The sequence below is a fragment of the Photinus pyralis genome, unplaced genomic scaffold (genome assembly GCF_008802855.1).
Source record: "Photinus pyralis isolate 1611_PpyrPB1 unplaced genomic scaffold, Ppyr1.3 Ppyr1.4_LG7, whole genome shotgun sequence".
NCBI lineage: Eukaryota > Metazoa > Arthropoda > Insecta > Coleoptera > Lampyridae > Photinus > Photinus pyralis.
The window spans coordinates 35,896,640-35,918,719 of record NW_022170738.1 but is presented as its reverse complement, the minus strand read 5'-3'; the positions used below and the strand labels follow the sequence as shown (position 1 = coordinate 35,918,719).

Genomic DNA, 22,080 nt, shown 5'->3' with positions numbered 1-22,080 from the left:
AATATTCCTTATGGGGATTCCAACTGAATATAATTAACAAAATGCTTGACCACATTTCACATTTTCCTTCCGTACTATTCAATTTCGTCGATTCTGCGCATTTTTAGTAATGGTTTACGCATTGAACGACCAAATTGTTCCTTTTTTACTCTAGTAAAGTTACTCTACCAAAAGATTTTTCTTGACAGACCTCCCGAGCGCTTTTTGTACAAGTTGAATATCCATTTCGTTTATTTATTACTTCCTAGAACTATAATGGATTGGGCTCAAGCATTTTATTGTTTATACCATCGGTCACGTATTTATTCATCATGGTTGTTTCAGATGTATCGATTAATTGGAAGGTGTAAAAGACCATTCCCATTAATTCCCATTGTAAATCGACATAGAGGATTTATAACGTGAATGTTTTAGATACGTATCCCAAATGATTAACCGAATCGTGTCAGTCATAACATATATTGAAATGTAACCCACAATAACTGAATGTTATTATTTTACAGAAGAACCTTCATTGCATTACTGGTTACTGAAACAATGTATTATGCGGACCCTTCCTGTTCTTTGTTTTACAATTTTTCGCATTCTATTTGAAATGACATAAAAGAAAGTCATATCGCGCTCGTCGTTGCTACTATGTTAATAATTATTACGAACGATACCTCGGGGAAATCTTCGAGGAAAGTATTACGAAAGTTCTTATTTCCCGCTTTAAAAAATAATCTTAATTATTACTATTACGAGTAGCGGTATTGAATAATCGAATTATGCCATCATTCGTTTCATCTTGTGGAAGTTATAAATTAAAATCCGTAAATATTGAGCCCACAATCGCACGGAGACAGCTTGCTGAAAGAATGCCATTACGCTAGACATTATTTGGAGCGGAATAATGGTAATAACAGTGAGGAGGTTAAATCCTATTTTAGGAATATCTATGATCCGTTCAATTTATACGAACCGTATTTCTATTTCAAACTGACATATTAATCTGTAAGATGTCGGCAGTAAGAAAATGAAAATCTGCCATCATCCGAGCCAAAATGAAGGCTTTTCTAATGGATTTGCTTTTCATGCGTTCAAGGATCTGTGATTATTAATAAAGGAAAAAAAAGGAACGTCAAGAATTGTACCCATGTCTCTCCCTCGGCAACGTTTACATCTTTGTTTATAGAGAACGTTCAGTTTTTTGCAGTCGTAGTTGGTGCAGTATCACAGCTATAGCTTACCCCAAACAAATTCAATTTTCACAACTCTTCAATTTAATCGATTTAAAAACAAGGTATAATCAATAATACAACAAAATATATTGATAAATCAACACCTCGCGTATGGTATAATATGAAATGAAGACTGCAACATGCATCTACCCAAAATAATATTGGAAGTACCTTATTCCAGAAAAGCCTCTCATGAATTATCGCAACAAAGGTTTATAAGATCTGTCCAAAACATGAAAACTCCATTTGGATCGCACAAAGGATTCGAATAAACACACAATTAATTAATTCACAATGACAAAAATTTATTCCGAAACACATGAAACGATTAGAACAAAATCCCTGTAAGAAAAAAGCGTTTACAAAGCTTGTTTGGACATAATACCGCCACACGCAGGCGGTCGGTTCTTAAAAATTAAAAAAAAAGTTAAATTACTTTACAGTTTTCTTTTCTTTAATAAAATAATCTGGTCATAAAAAAGTTTGCGATATTCAGGCGCACCTATTTAAAACACAAAGACTCACTGAAGGAAACTACTTCTTTAATAAACTGAACTCGATGACTCGAACTGGCTTGATAAATAAAACGAACAAAACTTTCGGTGACTGCTCGGACAGTAGAAACTTCTTAAAAATACGGGACCGGTGGTAAAATTCAAGTTTTTTAAGAGCGCACCTACCGGATATTTCCACTGAAACGGAACCGGTTACTGTAGCCCATCAACCAATTACAGTTAATTATACTCATCCAAATAATCGGAATCAAATCTCCAAATTGGGCAGTCCCGCAATGCCATCTTGTTCCTTGGAATGTGAGGTCAAGCGGCGTAATCTTTTATCACGTTGATATTTTCCTTAAACTACACGACCTTGCCGGTTTAATCCTGAATATTCGTACAACATTAGAAAATTAAAAACAATTAATGGGTAATTAACGGACCTAAAACTTAATAAGATTGATTCTCTCTTCTTTCCTAGTAAGAAAGCTTTCGGCGGTCGTAAAAACAATTTAAATATTCTTATGGAACGGTTGCAAACGGCGAATTAACTGCATCGTTATTTTTTAACAGCGCAGCGATTAGAACACATGCGTTAGTTAAATTTGGTCCGATAATACTCCTTATCGCAAACGAACAGATGACCCTACATTTTAACACGCAATTTCACATTTTAAAATTAAATACACAAGTCTGAATAAACATTTTTACAATAGCGATAACATTTAAACCTCGTTTTGGTATCACTCTTTGTTAAAATAATTGTTTTTATTACAATTAACACAAGAACAGATCTAAAACACTAGCAAGACAAGAATGTTTAGTAAATTTTAATAATCCTTTACAGGAAACACATTCTACGATTTCGGAGATGTCAGGATGATTTTCCTATAAATGTTGTAATAAAACTACTGCGCATATTTTCAATAACGTTTCCGTAGGATAACAAAATTTCTGATTTAAGGAATATTCCTAAGTTTCTCAAGGGACATTTATCAGATTTTCAAGAATTTCAACAAAATTTCAAAAGGGCTCGCTACACATATTTGCCGTTTGTTAATTCCCAAAAAAATGTTAATAAAATTTACATGGTCAACTTTGGGGAAGACTGGTGAGATGGTGGTCTATAGGTAAATAAAAGAAATTACGATTTTCTACAAGGAGCTTCTGAGAAGTTCATTAAACGTATCCTAGGAAAATTCCTAAACAAAGACGAAGAAAACTTTTTGAAAGATCTTCTTAGGTAAACAAGATGTACCCTTTGTTTGAGTGATTCACTGAATGCGTTTTTAGTGCGTTACGCGAGCATACATTGGTTCGAATGGGGATTGGGGATATCACTTTTAACGTTGTCGTTGAATGAAACTTTACTTTCCGAAAGTTGTTGAAATCTGAAGTGGAAAACCCAAAGCCATCTAGTTAAAATTACCGATTTTATATATCTAAACGTATTTACGTGAATGGGTCATTGTTGATATCATTCCGAGGTAATTTTAATTAATTTTCATAGGATTCCTTATTTGGCTAACCACGTTTCTGTTTAGATTATGCTATATGTTTTAATTTAATTACTTATCTTTCTTTTACCCATAACGCAATCCTAAACCCATTTAATAATAATAGATTATTCATTCATATTATAGTTTATGGATGTACATATCTTTTTCCGTACCTCACGCGCATTGAGAAGCATCGTTGTTCTAGATCAAAAGCCAACATTCATTCGGGGAGGACCCTTGCCTAGCCGTGGCCAACAATTTCTCTTCTCAAAGTTCGTACGCTGGGTAGAAATGTCACTTATGACATGACAGTTTGAGGTATACGAAATCTTTTACATAGATTTAAGTTCAATAAAGAGAAGTAAGTGATCATTAACCTTTACTCCTTTACGTTTACTCCCGGGGGCTTCATCTCAATTCTTCCTACAAAACCGTCGATTTACTAACACAAAACAATAAAGAACTTCTGAAAAGGATCAATTAGTGATTTATGTCCTGTTAAACCGTAACGAGGCACTTCGACTGCTTTTCGGTTCTTTCAATTTTCTAAAATCACCTTCATTTGCTGGAAATTGTCGTATAAACGCGACGACGGACAATGAGAAGTACAAATTTCTCACGTCTTCGAACTAAGTCTGAAAGTTGATTTGAGCTTTTTTACCGCTGTGAGTGGTAGTAAACTTATTCATTGGAAATTTCCAGAGAAATCTCACGAAAAATTGAATTGTGAGTTGGGCTACACAAACGGCCTGCCTGCAAACCCCGGTAGGGCAGCATTACACCCTTTGTAAATTTACTGTGACGAACACTTCGTTTTTGACATAAAAAGCTAAATGATAATGTCCTTTTTATCCTTGAACCTTTGGTATTTAATGACACTTACTGTTGATAACAACGCTGTTCGTTAACGCGCAGAAATACTTTACTTCCGGAGAAATTTTCAATTTTTTTAATGATTATATCCGAATTCGCTCCAAACATACGCTTAACGAAACTAATTACGGTTTTTATGGAAACAAAAAACTGCAACTCCCGAGCTAGTTTTATTAGTTTTCATTTCCCACCCAGTGGTTGAAGGATGATAAGTTTCTGCAATTATGGAGCTCGAGCTCTAAATTAAGATATCTTTAACTGAAGTGTTGCACAAAACTACCAAAGAATGTAAAGCAGCATCGCAGTTCGCAACGAATGTTCTCTTTTCAGTTGACTAGACGAGAATTTTCCGAGGCGAAATAGCTAATTGCACTTAATTTATTTTTATCTTATTGGACAACTTTGTGCTAAACTGCCAAGTAATATTAAATTGGTCTGATTGCATAGCTTTGCCGTATAAGTTATTCTGTTAAAATAAACTGTTCACGATTCACGCATGACATAAAATCACAAATCACACGTTTCAAGCATTATGAGTACTTTTAAATGCACACGCACAAATTGTAATGATAACCTACGGTTTTAGTATTAGGATAAAACCGCATATTCACCATTTATTGTCAATGAGCGGATTGTTCCCCACAATCCGTACCCGATCTAGAATCTATGGCAGGTAACACAAAACAATTTCCAAACGTGAATCTACAATAGAAATTGAATGATGATAATTGAAAGTCCTTTGATACTGCTCAGGATTAAATTATGTATTGATAAATAGTTAGTGTAAGTGCATGTACCAGTGGACGTACTGCGCGAAATTTTAATCAGATCTGAAACTAGAAAGCTCGATTAGCAGTTGGTTGAGCTTAGCTTAATCATGGGTAATACACTAATTATTGGAACAACTGAAACCATAGAAATTAACCGTTATTTATCCCAATCGACTGATAAGTCCTAAAACAATAAAATCGGGGTGTACAATCGTTTACAACTTGGAATTAATTCTATGTCGCTTATCAACTCTGGTAAGACAAAGTACAGTTGAGACCCAATATAAATTTATGGAAGCAAAAATCGCAACTACTTATTCATTGGTTAAATTTTCATTACAAAGCTTGACTTCTAATTTAAGATCCAATTAATTAAAATGTTGCAAGGAATTACTAAAGAATGCAAAGCAGCAGCGCAATTTGAAACGAGTATTTATTTTTCAGTTGACTAGACATAAAATTCTCCAAAGCGAACTAGCTAATTGCACTTGATTTTTTTTGTCTTATTAGAAAACTTTCTGGCAAGTAATATTAAACTCATCTCATCTCATAGCGTAGCCATATAAATTATTCTCTCACAACACCTACTTTATGAAGTAAACGAATTTCTTTGGCGATTCCGGTTCAGTTGCGCACTTAGTTTCCAGTTGGTTTAATCTTAATTGACGTAATTAGTTCCTTTCAATTTAAGTAAAATGTTAAGTGGGTCAAGTTGAGGGTCTAATGGTTTTAATAATGCACAATCGTTATTATTAATCATATATGACTTTGGGCTATTTTTTGTCGCATATGTTGTGTACTCTTTTTATTTTTAGATATCCAATTTTATTCATGTGCTCCCCCCCTTAGTTTTTTGCGGATTGTGTGCTATTTTTGCACTCATGGGTTTCGAGATGTTCATTTTATAATAGAACTCAATTTTCAGGCTCTTCGAATTACTGTTTTTCGGTCACAAAATTTATTTGACCCCGCTAGAGTCTTATTGTCCTTCTCTTCTTCTGGGCCCTACAAACATCGCGCTTTTCATTTCTTTTTCTTTTGACCCCGAAAGTCTCAATGAGAATGCTTCAAACACAAAAATAACATCCCGCGCTATACGGTTGTCGCACAAAAATAAAATCACCCTACGCTAATTTACAGGTGCTTGACTTAACTCTTCTCATGCTTTTCGAAAACAACAATGCTTGAGGACTATACTGGAGAGTACCCTTGCACACGTTGAAATTATTCACGGACATTAACAAATGTGTCATTTTGGTCATTTGTTATTCTGTGTCTTAGTTCTTGAGTATTGGCAGGGTAGCCCACACTACAGTTTAAATGTCCCCAAAGAAAGAAATCAAGTGGCGCCAATCTGAGAGACCGTGGCGCCTATTCTATGGGACCCTTTGTACAAATCCATTTACCAAGATACCATTGATTGAGCCTAATATTTAGAGGATAATTTGGCGGAGCCAGTAAAAATTGTTGTTTAGCAGAATGTCCACAACGTCTTCCACTGGACAACTCTTCAAAATTCTGTTAATAGGGTGTATGACGTCTATCACTAGACATTTCTACCCTACCAGTTAAGGAAGTTGTATTGCTTGTTGATCCACAATCGTACCTATTTGGAGTTACAATTTTCGAATTTGTCTGAAACTGGAGAAGACTCTCTAAACACAGAAATGTTTTAAGTAATTACGTGTGTATTTGCCGTAGCTTCTTTTAAATACAATCTCTGACATTAACCCAATGCGCTATCGTATTCGAAAACTGTAGTTAATTCGCCGTTTGAAACCGTTCCCGTCAAGATATATTAATTGTCTTTGTTGCGTCCGAAAGCCCTTTTTATTTAGAAGGCGAAGGCTAATTAATATTTTAGAATTTCAGCCGGTTAAGTAATTCTTTAGATAATTTTGGTTTCTATATTAATTTAAAACATTAAAGCTGTAAGGCCGTGCAGGTTTACGCCGTTATCAGGTTGATAAGGGACCTTTTACCAACCTGAGAAATTTCAAGAGACAATAGGGGTTAATTAGAATTATGAATTTAGAAATATCCGGCAAATTACGTGAGTGTAATTATTAATTAGCGGTAGGTGATTAAATGAGATGCAAAAACAACATCCGATTAAGTCGCTCTTAATTAATTTGAATTTTAAAACAAATTTTTAATACTTATTTGCAAATGCTTATTGAATTTTTCATGCCATTTGTGAGCGGACCTACTACCGAAGTTCGCCGCAATGTGTTTTACGTTTTAAGCGATTTGTTTTACAGTTTCAATTCTATTTCGTAAAAATCACGAGTTGATTTTCATTTTCAGCATAATTTATAGCTTGCTTCAGACATTTCTGTGGTTACGTTTTTAGGTACCTACCCTGCCGTTTTATTATAATCTGTTCCTTCGTTGTAGATAAGTAAGGCCCGGTATGAGCGCACTTTGATCTTGAGGTCAGCGCATGCGACAATTTCATGTTCATTCTCTAGAGCCACTTAAACTACTGCGCATGCTCCAAGTGAATGTCACTGAAGGCCAAAGGTTCTTTCCTGAAGTAAAAGCAAGGGAACGGAAGGCCATTCGTTCGTTATTATTTCTTGAACTCAAGCGATTTTATTGATTGTGATTTCGGGGACTCGGATAATGATAATCGAGGCATGAGTCATTCTTCAAATTTTCGTCTTACTAGGTGATTCTGGTTCTTTCCTGAACTAAAGCAATATAATTGATTGAGGTTTCAGAGGCTCAAGGTCACTGAAGTATTGATTATCGAGCCATGAGATCTGCGCCTAGGTCATCGCGGTTCTTTCCTAAGATTGATTATGGATTTCGAGGGATCCTCAAGGTTAGTAAATCAATGTCACTGAAGGTCAAAAGAAGGGGAAACCATGGTTAACTCTACTCTTTGAACTATGGAGAGGGGGAAAGGCCAAATGTGGCCATTAAAAAAATCAGGGCAAAACATTTTTTTGCCGAATTTGACTGATTTTACCATAATACAATTTTCTATTTTTAACGTGAATGTGTCGCTAAGTAGCGCTACCGCCAACTAAAGAGGTTGACGACGATTTGTATTTACCCCAAAATCAACAAAAGGAAATAATGACAATTTAGTTATATGCTGGGACTTAATAGTAACTCTAATTGAAAAATAACACATATGCCCTAAACACAATGCTCAGAGAAAACTCGTTAATTTTTATAATAAATCCGCACACATTCGTCTAGAATAATCCCCTATTTCGATAAATAAACGCTACAAATACCAAGGCAGTAATGAAAAGCAAATAACGGATATAGCGAATTTATTTCGAGCTCCTTTCGTACAGCCCTCCTTCGTTGTCCTAGACACGGATTCCTCTCAAAGGGCCCATTTCGAATATAATTTATCTTCAAAGTCTATCGATACAACATTTCCCGTGATTTTATTTGCACTTTCGCGAAGGAGTTTGGGATACTGTATCCATACAAGAGAGTGTCTTCAGCTGTAAACTGAAGCAGTTTAGTCTTTTAATTTAAGAGGATTACTATTTAGCGACTGTATTGCGGTTGGAAGCTGCTAATCCGACAGACGGTACCGTTTGATACATAGCGCAACAGAAATGATTAGCTGTAGGGAACAGTTTTTGGGTCACAGATAGCATCCCGAAGGTAGCGTTACCCTTTTGTGGGCAACGTGTTTCATTTCTCCGCCACTCCTGATGGAAACCGGAGGCGGGCTGCTCAGAGTTTCCTGGCGCTCTTTAGCCAGAAAACGGGAATGTATTATTGTATTGGTAAAGGTACTAATTGGAATGAAAGGAACTAAGTTAGGATGCTGAGGGGAAGAGTACTGCTTCAGTATTCGCCTCGCAGATTTCATTATTCGAAGCTACGTACGTCTGAGGAAAACCTCCTGACAGAGAAGTTGGCAGCGGGATTCGAACCCACAGCCTTCCGAATAGCAGTCAGTCAACGCAACCTCTGCGCCATTGGCTGTTAGCGAAGCATTACTTTATATGGACGCATATTCGCTGATTGGCCAACGCATCAACGGAGAGCTAAGCATCGGGATTTAAGCCTGAAAGATATGGATTGTACAGCAGTTCATTACACTCGCAACATTGTTCAAATCGTTGAAGAGGTAAGCAATGCAATGATTTAGATAAATATAATAGTAGAACAAATCGTCCCAATTTCAGTACCGTTAAACCACAAACCGAAGTTGTTTCTGTTAGATAACCGAAAATTACGAGAAAAGACCGCCGTATAACTAAATCAGAGGAACCGGCGAAGTAAAAGTCCCCAGTAAGTCCCGGAAGTAGGGCTTCCTAAGAGATTCCTTTTATTTAATCACGACATTAGTAAAAGCTACGTTTGTAAGAGCTCGACAAAGGACAGTGGATAAAGCGAGCTTTTAAATCTATTTGAGAGTGTACAATTACGAACCGTTTACCGCTAGCCGAGTGCATTAGAGTAACTTTTAGCACAATGGCTTTTTTTGCCTTTGTGGACGAATCCTCTGTCTGGGGGTAAAGCAAAAATCGACAATAGTGTCGGAGGGGGCGGCATCGAAAGTTTCTGCGGAACATTTTAAATGTAGATTATTGCGACCCCCGGGGAATGTGTCAGACAACGGTCTCAAAGCTTCCCAGTGCCTGCGGTTTCTCGTTTAAACTGCGCGAGTGTTGATCCGCATTAAATAGTGGTGATAGTTAATATCTTTCGGATAAAGACAAATACTAACGCTTTTGGAAAAGAAATTGTTAGAAGAGTCTTCAAAAAGGAATAAAGGAATGTAACTTATCCCCTTCAAATCGGTAATACAGAGGGTTTTAATTTCAGCTCTCTTAGGGAAAAGATTTGTTGTAGGATTGTATAATAAAAATGTTTATCGATGCGTAGCTTCTAGGGTAATTTGAACATTTGCAACGGAACAGCAGGAAATTTGATTTTCATTTTGAAAACAATTAGATACGGATTTTCTGTTCTAAATCTGATTACCAAACCAGAACTTCTTCTTCAACAGTATATCTATTTCTGTAATCAAAAATTTCCTTGCATTGGTCTTAGTTTTCAATTATTCATCTGCGATATAAGGAATCCTCAATAGCGGCATATTTCCTTCCATGCAAAATGATTTTCAAGCGGTATTGGATATTGCCGTTATTGGAAAATGTTGGTTTTAATTGATTACTCAGCTTATAGATATTGGTTATCAATATCTTCTACGAGATCCACATCGTCAGTACAGTCGTCATTTGTATCACCATCATCCTCATTCCGATTTATTAAAGAACATTTTATGGCAACATATTGTTAGGTAAGCAACGTATTTTATCCTGTATATTTGATCTATTAGATGTTAATTTTGTTTAAAGGGTCATCTCATGTCGAGCCTTATGTTTTGGATTCATTTATGGTAAAGTTAGATTATGTTAAAGAAAGATGAATTTTTTTTAAGTTTATCTCATTTAAATCCGGTCATGCTATAAGAAGTTCATTATCATCGCTCTGTAAAAACTAATTAATGTGAAAATACGCAGGTGTTCGCCGAAGAAATAACAAGTGTTAGTTTATCGAAGAGTCATATTGAAGTCGGACGTTTTTTCTGGTGTATTTGATTAGCTAATGTTAATAAAATGATAAAGCAGTAGGGTCGAAAAGAGTAGCAGGGAAGACTCGTTTAATAGGCGTATAACAACAAGGCTTTTTGGTTAGCATTTGTGTGAAAGACAGTCAGTCTTGGTGTTTGTAAAGTTCTTGTAGAAGTTAGTCTAGTTGCTGTAAGAGTTCGTCGTTATAAAAGTGAATGTTTCATTTGAACTAAGCTCAAGCGTTATTCCACGTATCCGCAAAAGTAATTTGAGTGTTGTGACTATCGACGTGACGTTATCCACCACCAAAATCCACTTTTACATTTAAATTATAAGAAAGCCAGTTTGCTTAATTTAAGAATCAAGTGAAAACAAAGAAACGAATATTCAGATTCAGTTAGTGTGTGCGTTTTTTGAGCGTAAGTTACAGAAAACCTTAGTTATGACTGGATGTTACGATTTTCAACTCTTTAACGTAATTAGAATTTTCTTTTAGATTTAATTTGTTTCAATCAATCGCATGTGCGTGGTACTTTCTTTGTAGGCCCTGAGTGCCTCTTCTTTGCAGATTTATTTTTGTTGAATAAATGTGTGTCCTGTGTAAATGATCAGCTGTCGTGTGTTTAGTCGAACCCAAATTATGAGTCAGGGTATAAAAGTTCTCAAGATCAATTGTTTTATTCGTATCCAGAGTTATGTTAATTAAAAATTTGTTAAATAATTATGGGTAGGAGGTCAAGGTTCCTCAGTTTCTCGTCTCAACAAAGTAAAAATAAAGGTAGTTCTGTTATATTTCGATCACAATCAGAACACACGAATGGACATTGCTCACCGATTTTGATAGGATGACTATTTTTCTAACAACGTTGACGTGTAATTTAGCAACTAGAGCACTAACCAATTCCTGTAACCAATTTGCAATAAATTATACTCTTTAATTTTGCGTGCTTTCGCTTTCCGATACCTCAGCAAAGCAATAAAGGTCTATCTAATAAACAACATGCAATGTTTATGTGCACGCAAAAGCTACTTCCTTTATCTAAAAATAGCTCTAAGATCTTTGGATTACCTTGTATTTATTTACGAAGCCGATTCCTTGTGTGGATCGTTGCGATACGGAGCTTGGGAAAGTTTTCGTGCACGAAACGTTAACCGACTAAAATCTACAATTTCAATCGCTTGAAAGATTTTCCCAACAGTTTCAGTAAACAAATTATTTTGTATAAAAGTTACTGGATTCCGTTAAAATCACAGAGGAAAACCATTCAATTTTGTTACAACGGAACGACCGAATTCAGGAACCATGGTTTTATTGCCCAATGTTCAAGTTATTATTGTATAAATTAATTGGTTTTGTTTGGATCCGTTTAACAAACATCAGGGAAGAAAAAATTTCATTGATGTAAAAAACTGATTAGAATTGTGCGCGATTATTAAACGGCACAATTTGTGTAGATTGGTCTAGGAAAACTTGTAAATGGGTCCGAATTTATTAGGAAATTCTAATTGAGAAATTTAAGAGTATTTTTGATTTCTTTATTATTATAAAAAACTGTGAGCAGATAAAAGAAAAAACGTGGCCACGAGGTAAAAAAATTTGACAAAAAGCTAGGGGTAAAAAATTGATACAAATGCGAATAAGGAAAAAAATAAAACGAAATCCCAAGTTTCTAAATCCGCTTGACAGATCCAGAAAAAACTAGCAGTCGAAGAAAATTGAAACGAGTACGACAAGCTCAAGTAAATGGATAGGGCGACTATATTATTACGTGTTGAAAATTTTGCGAACAAAGACGTAATCGCTTAATATAAGGCAAAAAAATTACCTACACGTATAAGGTGAAAATTCTCGTGAAAAAGTACTTTGTAATATGAAGCGTGAAAACTTCTAACGCGCAAATGGACAGAGAAGAGCACTCTCAGCAGAAATGAACTAATCCACTCTGAATTGTACATATTACGTTGTTAATTTATTTTACGCTTTTACTAAGTTATACAACATTTAGTGCAATAAGCAACCAATCGATGTTATATTATTTGCTTACTTTTTTTTACTATGCCTCGTTTCGAGTAAATCGGCGTAAAAATTATGTTTTTTTTCATTTATTGAGAAACCTATTGTCTTGGAAGGTTTCGGCCCTTAGAAAACATAAGAAGCACGCGTACTTTTCCTCTCCAATTACTGAGGCACACCGTTATTGCATCAGTTAAATATGCCATTTGTTGATTCACTTGTTCAGTGAGTTTTTTGTTGAAGATATTTGGGGTATCGGGTAATGGAGTCAAACTCCCAGTGGGCAAGGTCAAAATCCTTGAATTCTAGACTTTAACTAAATTTTGATTGACAATGAACTTTTGGCAAGAATCCCACAAAATTAATTGTGATTTGAACTTGAAACTATTTGGTCGTTGTTAATGAAGCGAACGAACTAACACACAACTTGCGAGAAATTACACAGATGCTTTTTATTTTACAAGTGATAATTCAAAGGAGAAAACAACTATTACCGGCAAACTACCATCTTATACAGTTTCCTTCTTCATGACAAAATATCCAAAAAAAGGCTTCTCAAACACAGACTTTAACTGAGACCACGGGCACCAACTTTAAACCGCAGCTCGCATAGACTTAGTCCTGACAGTCTACTCTTTCCAATGTAAAAACGTAGAAAAGTTATCGTTAACGTAGATGTAAAATCCATAAACTTGAAACCAACGTCTAATCAAACCCGACAGGTCGACTTGGTGCCCTTAGAAAAACTTCAGAACTTACGTATCCCATTAATAAATGGGTTTCGGATTGCGATATAGGTAAATCAAAGATAGGTAATGAAAATAACACGTAACCTAAAAGTAAACGGGTTAAGAAAGAGGAATTCTATAAAAATAACTTTACCCAAAGGGGATACAGCGTAAAGACGCTTAGATAATTAATTTAAACCATTTTGGCGTGGTGAGTCTGGAGTTTTCCCATTCACATCAACATTTGTCATTTCAACGACAAAATCAAAAGTGATATGATCTCAATGCCAATGGCCCCAACCTTATTTAATGTACACGTTTTGTCACAAGATGGAGATGGTAGCCCGCAACATTGAATAAAACATCTACAAGCTTGAGCAACTGTAATTATTCAATAAGTCTTACAAAAATAATAATAATACCTCCTTCCCATTTGCGTTATTTGTTATCTTTTTCGAGGTACACCAATCGTTGATGCGGATACAGCAGCCTCGCGTATGCGAGAAATCATACGCTGTTCTAGAGGGCGGTAATCCTCTCATCGATTAACACAATTTATGCTGCAAAGTCATCGAAAACGGAGCAAGATCTGCCCGCGAAATCGTGGCGAACATTTGAATGATATTGCTTTTACCCCTAATTGCCATCAATCGAATATCCACATGAAATAAAACATTTCCAAATCGGAAGGAAACTCTGCTTTTTATTCAAATGTTTCATGTACCTATACACTCCTTTTTTGACACCATTTACAGTACGCTGCATTTCCTTGACGACCAGTAATAAGTGGCAAGTTCTCAATTTATTGTGCTATTGAGTGGTCAGTGTTGGTGCACTAGGTGCAGTAATTAATGCCATTTATTGGCGATAAGCGCTTTGTTTAATTGTGTAGCATGTAAATATGCGAATAGAATAAAATAAAATAAATAAAGAAATATAGCTACCATAAATATGTGCTTATCTTGAAACTAATTAACTTTGACGTTACGCAACGCGATAACAAATGTTCTTATCGCATTTATCATTAATTCATTAATTGGACACACTGAACATATTTATTATGATTAAATTCTGAAATCAAACAAATTCGTACTATACTCTAAACTGACAAAAAACTAATCCTAACTGAACTAACAGTACTATAAACATTCCGACAGAAGAAAAAAACACTGAAATTCAAATTCAAAACAAAACGATTACACTGTGCTTAATCAAAATACCCTACCAGCTTTAACTTAAGTATCATTATTATTAAGTTGCTGAAATATGTTGCGTTGTGATTCAAATGCGTCACCTAGATAAGATTTCCGTCATCTCCTCGCACACCTCCCCTTAAAAAAATTCGTCTGCACTAAAGTTCATCTGTAGGCATCAACACAAACCTTTCTTTTTAATCCTTTGAGGATTTTCCAGAACTTAGAAATGAAGCGTGTCTAACCGTTAATACACAAAGAATTACAAATTATATGTTTTAGTCTAGATAAAACAAAACGCTATACAATTATTTTAGTTACATGTGGAAATTTGACGATGTAAACTGGATCAACCGAAATTTTCCCAAAACATTAAATAACTTCACATTAAAGCAAAGGCATTTTCTAAAATGATTCATTGAAAATAGTGCGAAATAATTAGCTCCTGACAGTTATTTTAATTTAGAACAGACAATAATTATCATATCCTTCAAATTATTACACTAATGTAATTTTCATGCTGCATTTTACGACCAAAAATAGTTAGCTTGCATTGGTTTCATCATAAATAAACTGAAATTTCCTTAGTTAAATGAGACAGTTAATTATTATTGATCACTCAATTGTACACAATTTATAACATCAAAATGTATCACATACTGTCCCACAATCATTAGTCATCAATTCGGCGTCGACGTTGGAACTTTACTTAAACAGGCTTTCAGTAGGGAAATTCAAAATTAAGGTTATTACGTAAAAGTCCTTGTCAATTAAACGAAAATTAGTAACTGAGCACCATATACGACAGCATTTCCAATGATAAAAGGATTTAGGAGCAAATCCCCGCTTGTAAGATAGCTCTGTAGGTTCTATTTTGGTTTATGCTATTAACGCTTCTGCTACACAAATCTAATTGTTGCAACGCAAAACTGTCTGTGTCTGTGACGAAACAAATTGTACGGTTCATTTCGTACACACGTTGCTGTTTGTGGAACATTTCAAATGCGGTGGTTAGTAACAAATTCTAACTGGGGACTTTAAATTCAGGATGACATTGTATCAGCTAACGACCTTTATAAACAATCAACCTATTTAATAGGTTCCCTTAACGCGGGTTATTCCAGGCCAAGCAACAGTCTCGTACACAATTCTGAAGAATATAGAGCAAAATTTAATTAAATATGATTTAGCGACTTAGTAAGCATGTAATTAAAACGTTTAGAATATAAGGAACAGCTTCCAGATATACTGAAAGTTTGACAATGACGAAGCACGTAAGTTGGAAATCTGGTAAGGTGAAAGTTGAGTCGAAGCCATTGTACTCGTAAATTTTTTAAGAAGCGACCTTAAAAGTTATAAACAGTATGAATTATGTACTTTTTTTTTAGAAAACTTTTTTATTTTATATTCCTCCGTGGAGCGTTTTGGATTAAGAAGTTATTTCGGTGGTACAATCGCTCTCGCCCACATTCGCAATTTAGAGATCGCATGGTGAACACGCGATATGTCGACGTTTCGATAAAATATGAATATACTGTTACTTTGTGAATTTCTATTTCGCACTTTTTCAGTGAAGCCATTTAAAATGCGACGCCGTTTCCTTGTGGATTACACGCGCATTGGTTTAAGACTGACAAACGTCTGTGTTTGGAATTGGTCATTGAGCTTAAGCAACAGAGCGGAGCCACCCCATTTCATATAGTTAATTACACGTGAACTAACACGGCTATTATAGGCTGTCGGTCTGAATAGGTTGCACCCTTTGGATCTCGTAAGCCATAGTAATCATGATGACGGGATTGAAAATGCAAACACTTCCGCAACGGTGCGTTCGACGTAAGAGGGTCAGCTCAATATTTGGCGACACGACATTCGTCAAATATAATTTTATATGTGACATTACGATCTATCCGAGCACATATTGAAAATTCCGGCACCACTTCCGGTTTAATCGGAAATCAAATCAACTTTTGTTTGTCAAATACATAAAATGTGAATGATATGGCTAGCACAGATACCGCCTGCGGATGCTTGTTCCGTCCAAAGACTTTTAAGCTCTTCCTTTTATGCCTAAGAATATGTGTACCAAATTTGGTTCCAATCGGTTCAACCGTTTCGCCAAACATGAGAGTACAGGCGGGCCGACAGACAGACCAACAGACCGACTTTTGTTTCATTCTAATTCCTGGTACATACTTCAAAACGCGTATTTCCGTCAAAAAATGGGGGGCTCATTTTTTACCACAATGCAATACATTTAACACTTTATTATTCGCACCACTGGAGAAAGTTTTTACTAAGTTTAATGTAGAACTTTACCCCTCAAAAAATTTTTGCTGTGTAGGGCTATCTTCTCTTTAGTTGGTTCCACTAACAAAGTGCAATACCCTCCCGTTCGCCACCGACGACGGAACCTACTGTGAATTTTTTTGCAATAGGTCGTTTGTAGAAAGACTCCAGCGCGTTCAATCACTCTGTCCTTGACTGGAGATGGCGCGGTTCTCTATTAACGCGACGATAAGAGCGCGTATTTCACAATGACGTTTTAATGTCTCCCTATTAAACAATACATTTCTTTGGGGTGTAATAAATGACGAATTCACTCTTAGATACCAACCGAAAAACTCGCGTAGCTCGCATGTAATCTAATACCTCGCACTTTACCTTTCGGGAATTTTCCCAACTTGAATTACCCGACCGATTTTCGCAATCTCTCGAACCCTAACGCACTTATTCTGAACGGCACAAGGTCCAACAACAATTAAAAAAAAAATTAATTGCGACCCATTCGGTTGATATGGGAACCGCTAACGATTCCCTCAAAAAAAAAATATTCTTCCGACCATCCCCTTCTTAATTTCTTATTATAATTAACTTATTGACGCCCACAGAATGGCGCCTTATTAAGTCAGACGGACGTCTTTGATCGTTGATTCGTTTGCTTAATTCTCGCACTACGAATCAAATAAAATACCACGTCCCACTTTTTAAATAATATGTTCACCTCTTGCCGAATGTAAAGGTGCTCTAGTTAAATATAACTGAATATGGTCTAAATTCCCGACATCTCGTCTGCAAACATCCGAAATCCATTAAGAAAATAATGCTCTAAAGAAATGTAAAAAAAAAACACAGAAAAAATGGGATTCATAGCCATCATGGTTTACGAATACCGTTCCACTAACCAAATCCTTTATTGGAAAGTCGGTACACTAGGATACCCTATGGAATTTCTAAAATATGAAATGCCAATTGCCCAAACTGCTTCACCCTTAGAAAAACCAGAATCTCTAACTCCACAGCCAAAAAGATCGAATGTGGTTAAAATTAATTTTCATGGAATTCCCGACCAGATTAGACAGCTTTAGTCGCCACACTGCCAGTCCAGCTAATCCAAGAGCTAAACAACCCTTACAAAGACTTCCTTCATGTATGAAGTGCTGCGTGTAACAGGTAGTCGCTTTAAACTAAGAAAATGTTGGCACTGATTTTACAAATTTGCCAGTATAGGAAATTTTATACGTATATCGCTTCATAATAAAAGAGAATAATTAATATGCGAGAAAATAAAGCGCGTTTTGATAAGAAACGAGTGTGCTACAGATAAGAGTCGAAACGTCAGTGACGGCGTTTCTGCTATACCTTGTAATGGTAGGATTAGGTGGGCGCTGCGTTAACTCAAACCCTCCGCATAAACGGCCAGCTAGTTCAGGTTTGAAAACATTACAGCTCTCGATTTGTTTAGAGTATATAATCTTCGGCACCTCTTTACAACTTACCATTAGTTGAGCGCCACCCAGTTTATTATATAGGAAAATGCAAGGAAAGTAGAAATCAAATTAACAAAAGAAATACTAAAAGAGATCTAAAGAAAGATTATATATTTATGGGACTTGCCTTCGAGACACTTGGACCATGGTGCAAGGAATCACGAGATTTTCTGAATAAAATAGGGAAAAGCTTAATTGCGGAATCCGGCGACAAACGCGCTAAGCAATTTTTATTTCAAAGGATATCCTTGGCCATCCAACGTGGAAATAGTGCATGTATCCTGGGCACTCTCCCAACTGAAAAACAGTTCGACGAAATTTTTTTGTTATAGTTAATTATTGTTTTCTTCTTTGTTACACAATTTTAAATATTTCGTTTAAATAAAATTTTTAAATTATCAAAAAGAAATACTGGTTTATTTCAAGTAAAATTGCCTCCAATATTAAATAACGATAAAGCAAAGACAAGTGCAATCATAAGTAAAGGAGAAATCTTACCTGTAGTTGGCGTAGCCTCGATATTTTTCAGCGGAGGAATCTAAGAAACCTTCACAACCATCCAAAAAAAATGAGAGAAGCCCTATTCTGCGTTGGGTCCGCTTCGGGTGTAGAATTTGGCGAGTACAAAAGTAAAAATCTGGTGGGAGAAAGGAATTCTTCGCCCACTTTTCGAACCGAACCTATATGAGTTAAGCAAGGCATTTTGTGATCTCGTCAAGACTCATTTTCAACTAAAGTTTCGAACCGAAGCCGTGTTATTTTAAGTTTATGAAAAAAATTGTCAGCCGCATAGTCGTATGTGATATTATTGTGAAAGATGAAGGTATTTATCGAATTTTTAGGGAAAACTGTGCCGCTATTTCCATGAAATTATTGTCGTGGGTTAGTTACCAATCCATTGTGAGTGCCATTAAGGGACAAACCAATAATAATCAGCGTTTTTATCCAAAATGGGAACTTCATCGTGTAGTGGAAATTAACGGTCGTGTGATTTAGAATCAACCTTAAATACTGAGCGAGTTTGTTAGTTTTGTTAGTACGTACATTAGACGTGCAATTCAATTGTCAAAATATTCCACTAACTATTTACTATACTACTTTTTGTATTGCTATATATCGTTCAAACCTTACTTTTTCGGTAAGTAAATAAGGATTTCATAAAAGGACTATCTTTTAAAAAATGAAAACGATCTGATGCTCGTTATTACATTGAAAATTTGTGGTAGAGAGAAATTAATATTGCGAATTTAATTAATGTATAAAACAATTTTATTATCGAAAACACGAAGCCAACGAAATACTATAAATCCTTTGGAAAGTTTGTAGATTATATTCACGGGAATGGCAGTACTGTTCAATATTCCCAGGATTAATTTATGAATTTTAATGTATACGGGCGTATGTACTATGTAACACACAGATTATTACAGAAGCGACACACATACGCAAATTTTGTAAACAAGCACTCGATTAAATTTATAGCTTGATATGCGTACGTCAAATGATTTCGGTGACTTGGTTACAGTGATATACTGATATCCTTGTAAGGATTGTTCTATTTCCGGATTTATTTTACTTCAAACGAGAGTGTTCCTTTGTAAAGTTGCTCTTCATGCAAAATTCTTATTAAGTGAACAGTAATAAAGATACAATTTCCTTAATTGAATGATATTGAATTTTATACTATCACTCGTCAGCATTTTGTTTGACGGTTGCTGGTGAATTTGCCAATATGAGAAATGACTATATTTTATTTTGAGCTCAACCCAATTTCATTAGAGTAAAACAAGTTCTAGGACTATATATGATTTAACCTACCCTATTTCTCATAAGCCGCGTTAATCACCCTCGGAACGTGTAATATATGTGCAACTTTAACAAATTAGACTGTATTTCTTGAACTTCAAGAACGAGTTACCGGCAATCCACCTTCTGAGACTAAAAGCAATTATAAAGTTACTTGCGTAATTTAATTACTAGTATAATCCATAAAATTATTCATGTCACATATATCATTAATAACCGTAATGGAAGGTATCTACGGCAAGATTAAACCCGAGGGTAGACCTCTATTAAACGGAAATTTCTTAAAGTGTCGCTTAATAAAGCTGACACGTTAAATCCTGGCCGTGTAAAATAAGATTTCATTCAATTTAGGCAGATGTGATCATTTATTGAAGATTTTTCGGTACGTTTGTGACATGCTGACCTAAATGTAGTCGAGAGGGATTAGCCTTCAATTCATTGGGATTTATTCCGCCCAAATCTCGCATAAGAACCGTAGCTAGGATTACGTTTCTTAAATAAGCTTTTGTAGTACAGCCATTATAAACCCGTACTTTTAATCCAATTTACTACGAGTAAAATAATCCCTTGGCAAGTGATATAAATAAACCCTATGCAAAATATCCGTTGCACGAAAACAAACTGTTTAATAGACCCTCGGTTCTCAGGCCTACTTTTTCGACACACATACCTACTCCGCGTACCGAAACTAAATGCTGTGTTTTTTTTAGTTTAGTCCACGTTAGATATTTTATCTGTTGTTTCTGTAATCTGGGTCATGCTATACGAGCAGTGCACTGCATGGAAGAGGATTTTAAGACCATGGTCCATTTTCTTAGTGGTTGACATGACACCATTCGCTAGAGCTCATGATCATCACTTCTGGTTCAACAAGTCAACCAATTAAGCGACAGCTGTTCTTCTTCGATATTCTCCAGATATGCCCTGGATTTCTGAACGATGTAGAGGAGGGCGTGTATTAAATGCAGCAATAATAAAGTGATATAAGTTTTTCTGTTTGATGGATTTTCCATAACTTGGGTTTGTTTAAAAGTCAAGACACTAGATATTTCGAGTACGTGTCTGAATTATCAAATTGGGGTTATTCCTGGGGTTATTCATAGCCGCGTGACTTCAAAGCAACATGCCAGAATTAGATTTTCAAAAAGCTTATTTGAAACGAGGGCATTACTACGAAGTTTAGATTGATTATGCAAGAGACTTTACTTTGAAAAATTTATTCAGTATTATAAAAACGTAAAAAGAGCAGCAAATAGAAACTGAAATGAAAAATTCTTATGTGTGAGAAATCAATAATTTTTCGGTTTCTCTCCGCCATTTCCCCTTATCATTCCATTCTCTGTCTCGTAGTTCTCTGGCAGTCATTACTTTTTGCATTCATCCATGTGTCAATTGGTTTTGTCGTTACAAACGTAAAAGTGGTTTTTTGGTGATGGATAAATCCACTTTAACGCGTACTTTAAAAACCTTATAGAAAGACTTCACATCGGCGATAATTGCTCGAACACTCGGACTGCCCTTTATACATAATACAACACTTGAGCTTATCTCAAATTAAAACATTCAAAATTCAACGACGTAGTAAAATCTAGGGGGAAGCAGGTACAATTTTTGATGTAGGTACACCAAAAATTCAAATTCAAATTAACTCACGTTAATTCACGTTAATTCAAATTATTTCACGTTAATTCAAATTAATTCACGTTATTTCAAATTAATTTACGTTAATTGAAGTTAATTCATGTTAATTCAAAATTAATTCACGTTAATTTACATTAATTCACGTCAATTCAAATTAATTCACATTAATTCAAATTAATTCAACTTAATTCACATTAATTCAAATTAATTCAACTTAATTCGCGTTAATTCAAATTAATTCACGTAAATTCAAACTATTCCATACAATTTCCAAGGGTGAAGCACATTGAGACGCCATGAGCTACGATGGAGTCGCAAATTTGGACTAAATAACATTGAGGAAATTTCACTACATTGGGAAATCGGCTGCATCTAGGATTGCATTATTCCAGTCCAGGCGAGCAGGTCGATTTAGAAGCGATGGTCCTCCCCATTTCCGAATTCTTCTCAGTGGTAGATCGTTGGGCTACATAGCCGGAAGATCGGGTGTTCGAACCTGGGCTAAGGTAAG

The 22,080-nt window shown here is 35.5% G+C and overlaps 2 protein-coding genes across 3 annotated transcripts in view; one reads left to right on the top strand and one right to left on the bottom strand.

The window, feature by feature from the left end:
* LOC116176736 (octopamine receptor beta-3R-like) overlaps positions 1-22,080 on the top strand; it is a 203,736-nt gene that overhangs the window by 84,171 nt on the left and 97,485 nt on the right. The gene's annotated exons all lie outside the window — the stretch shown is intronic.
* LOC116176737 (facilitated trehalose transporter Tret1-like) overlaps positions 1-22,080 on the bottom strand; it is a 91,450-nt gene that overhangs the window by 55,243 nt on the left and 14,127 nt on the right. The window lies entirely within an intron of this gene.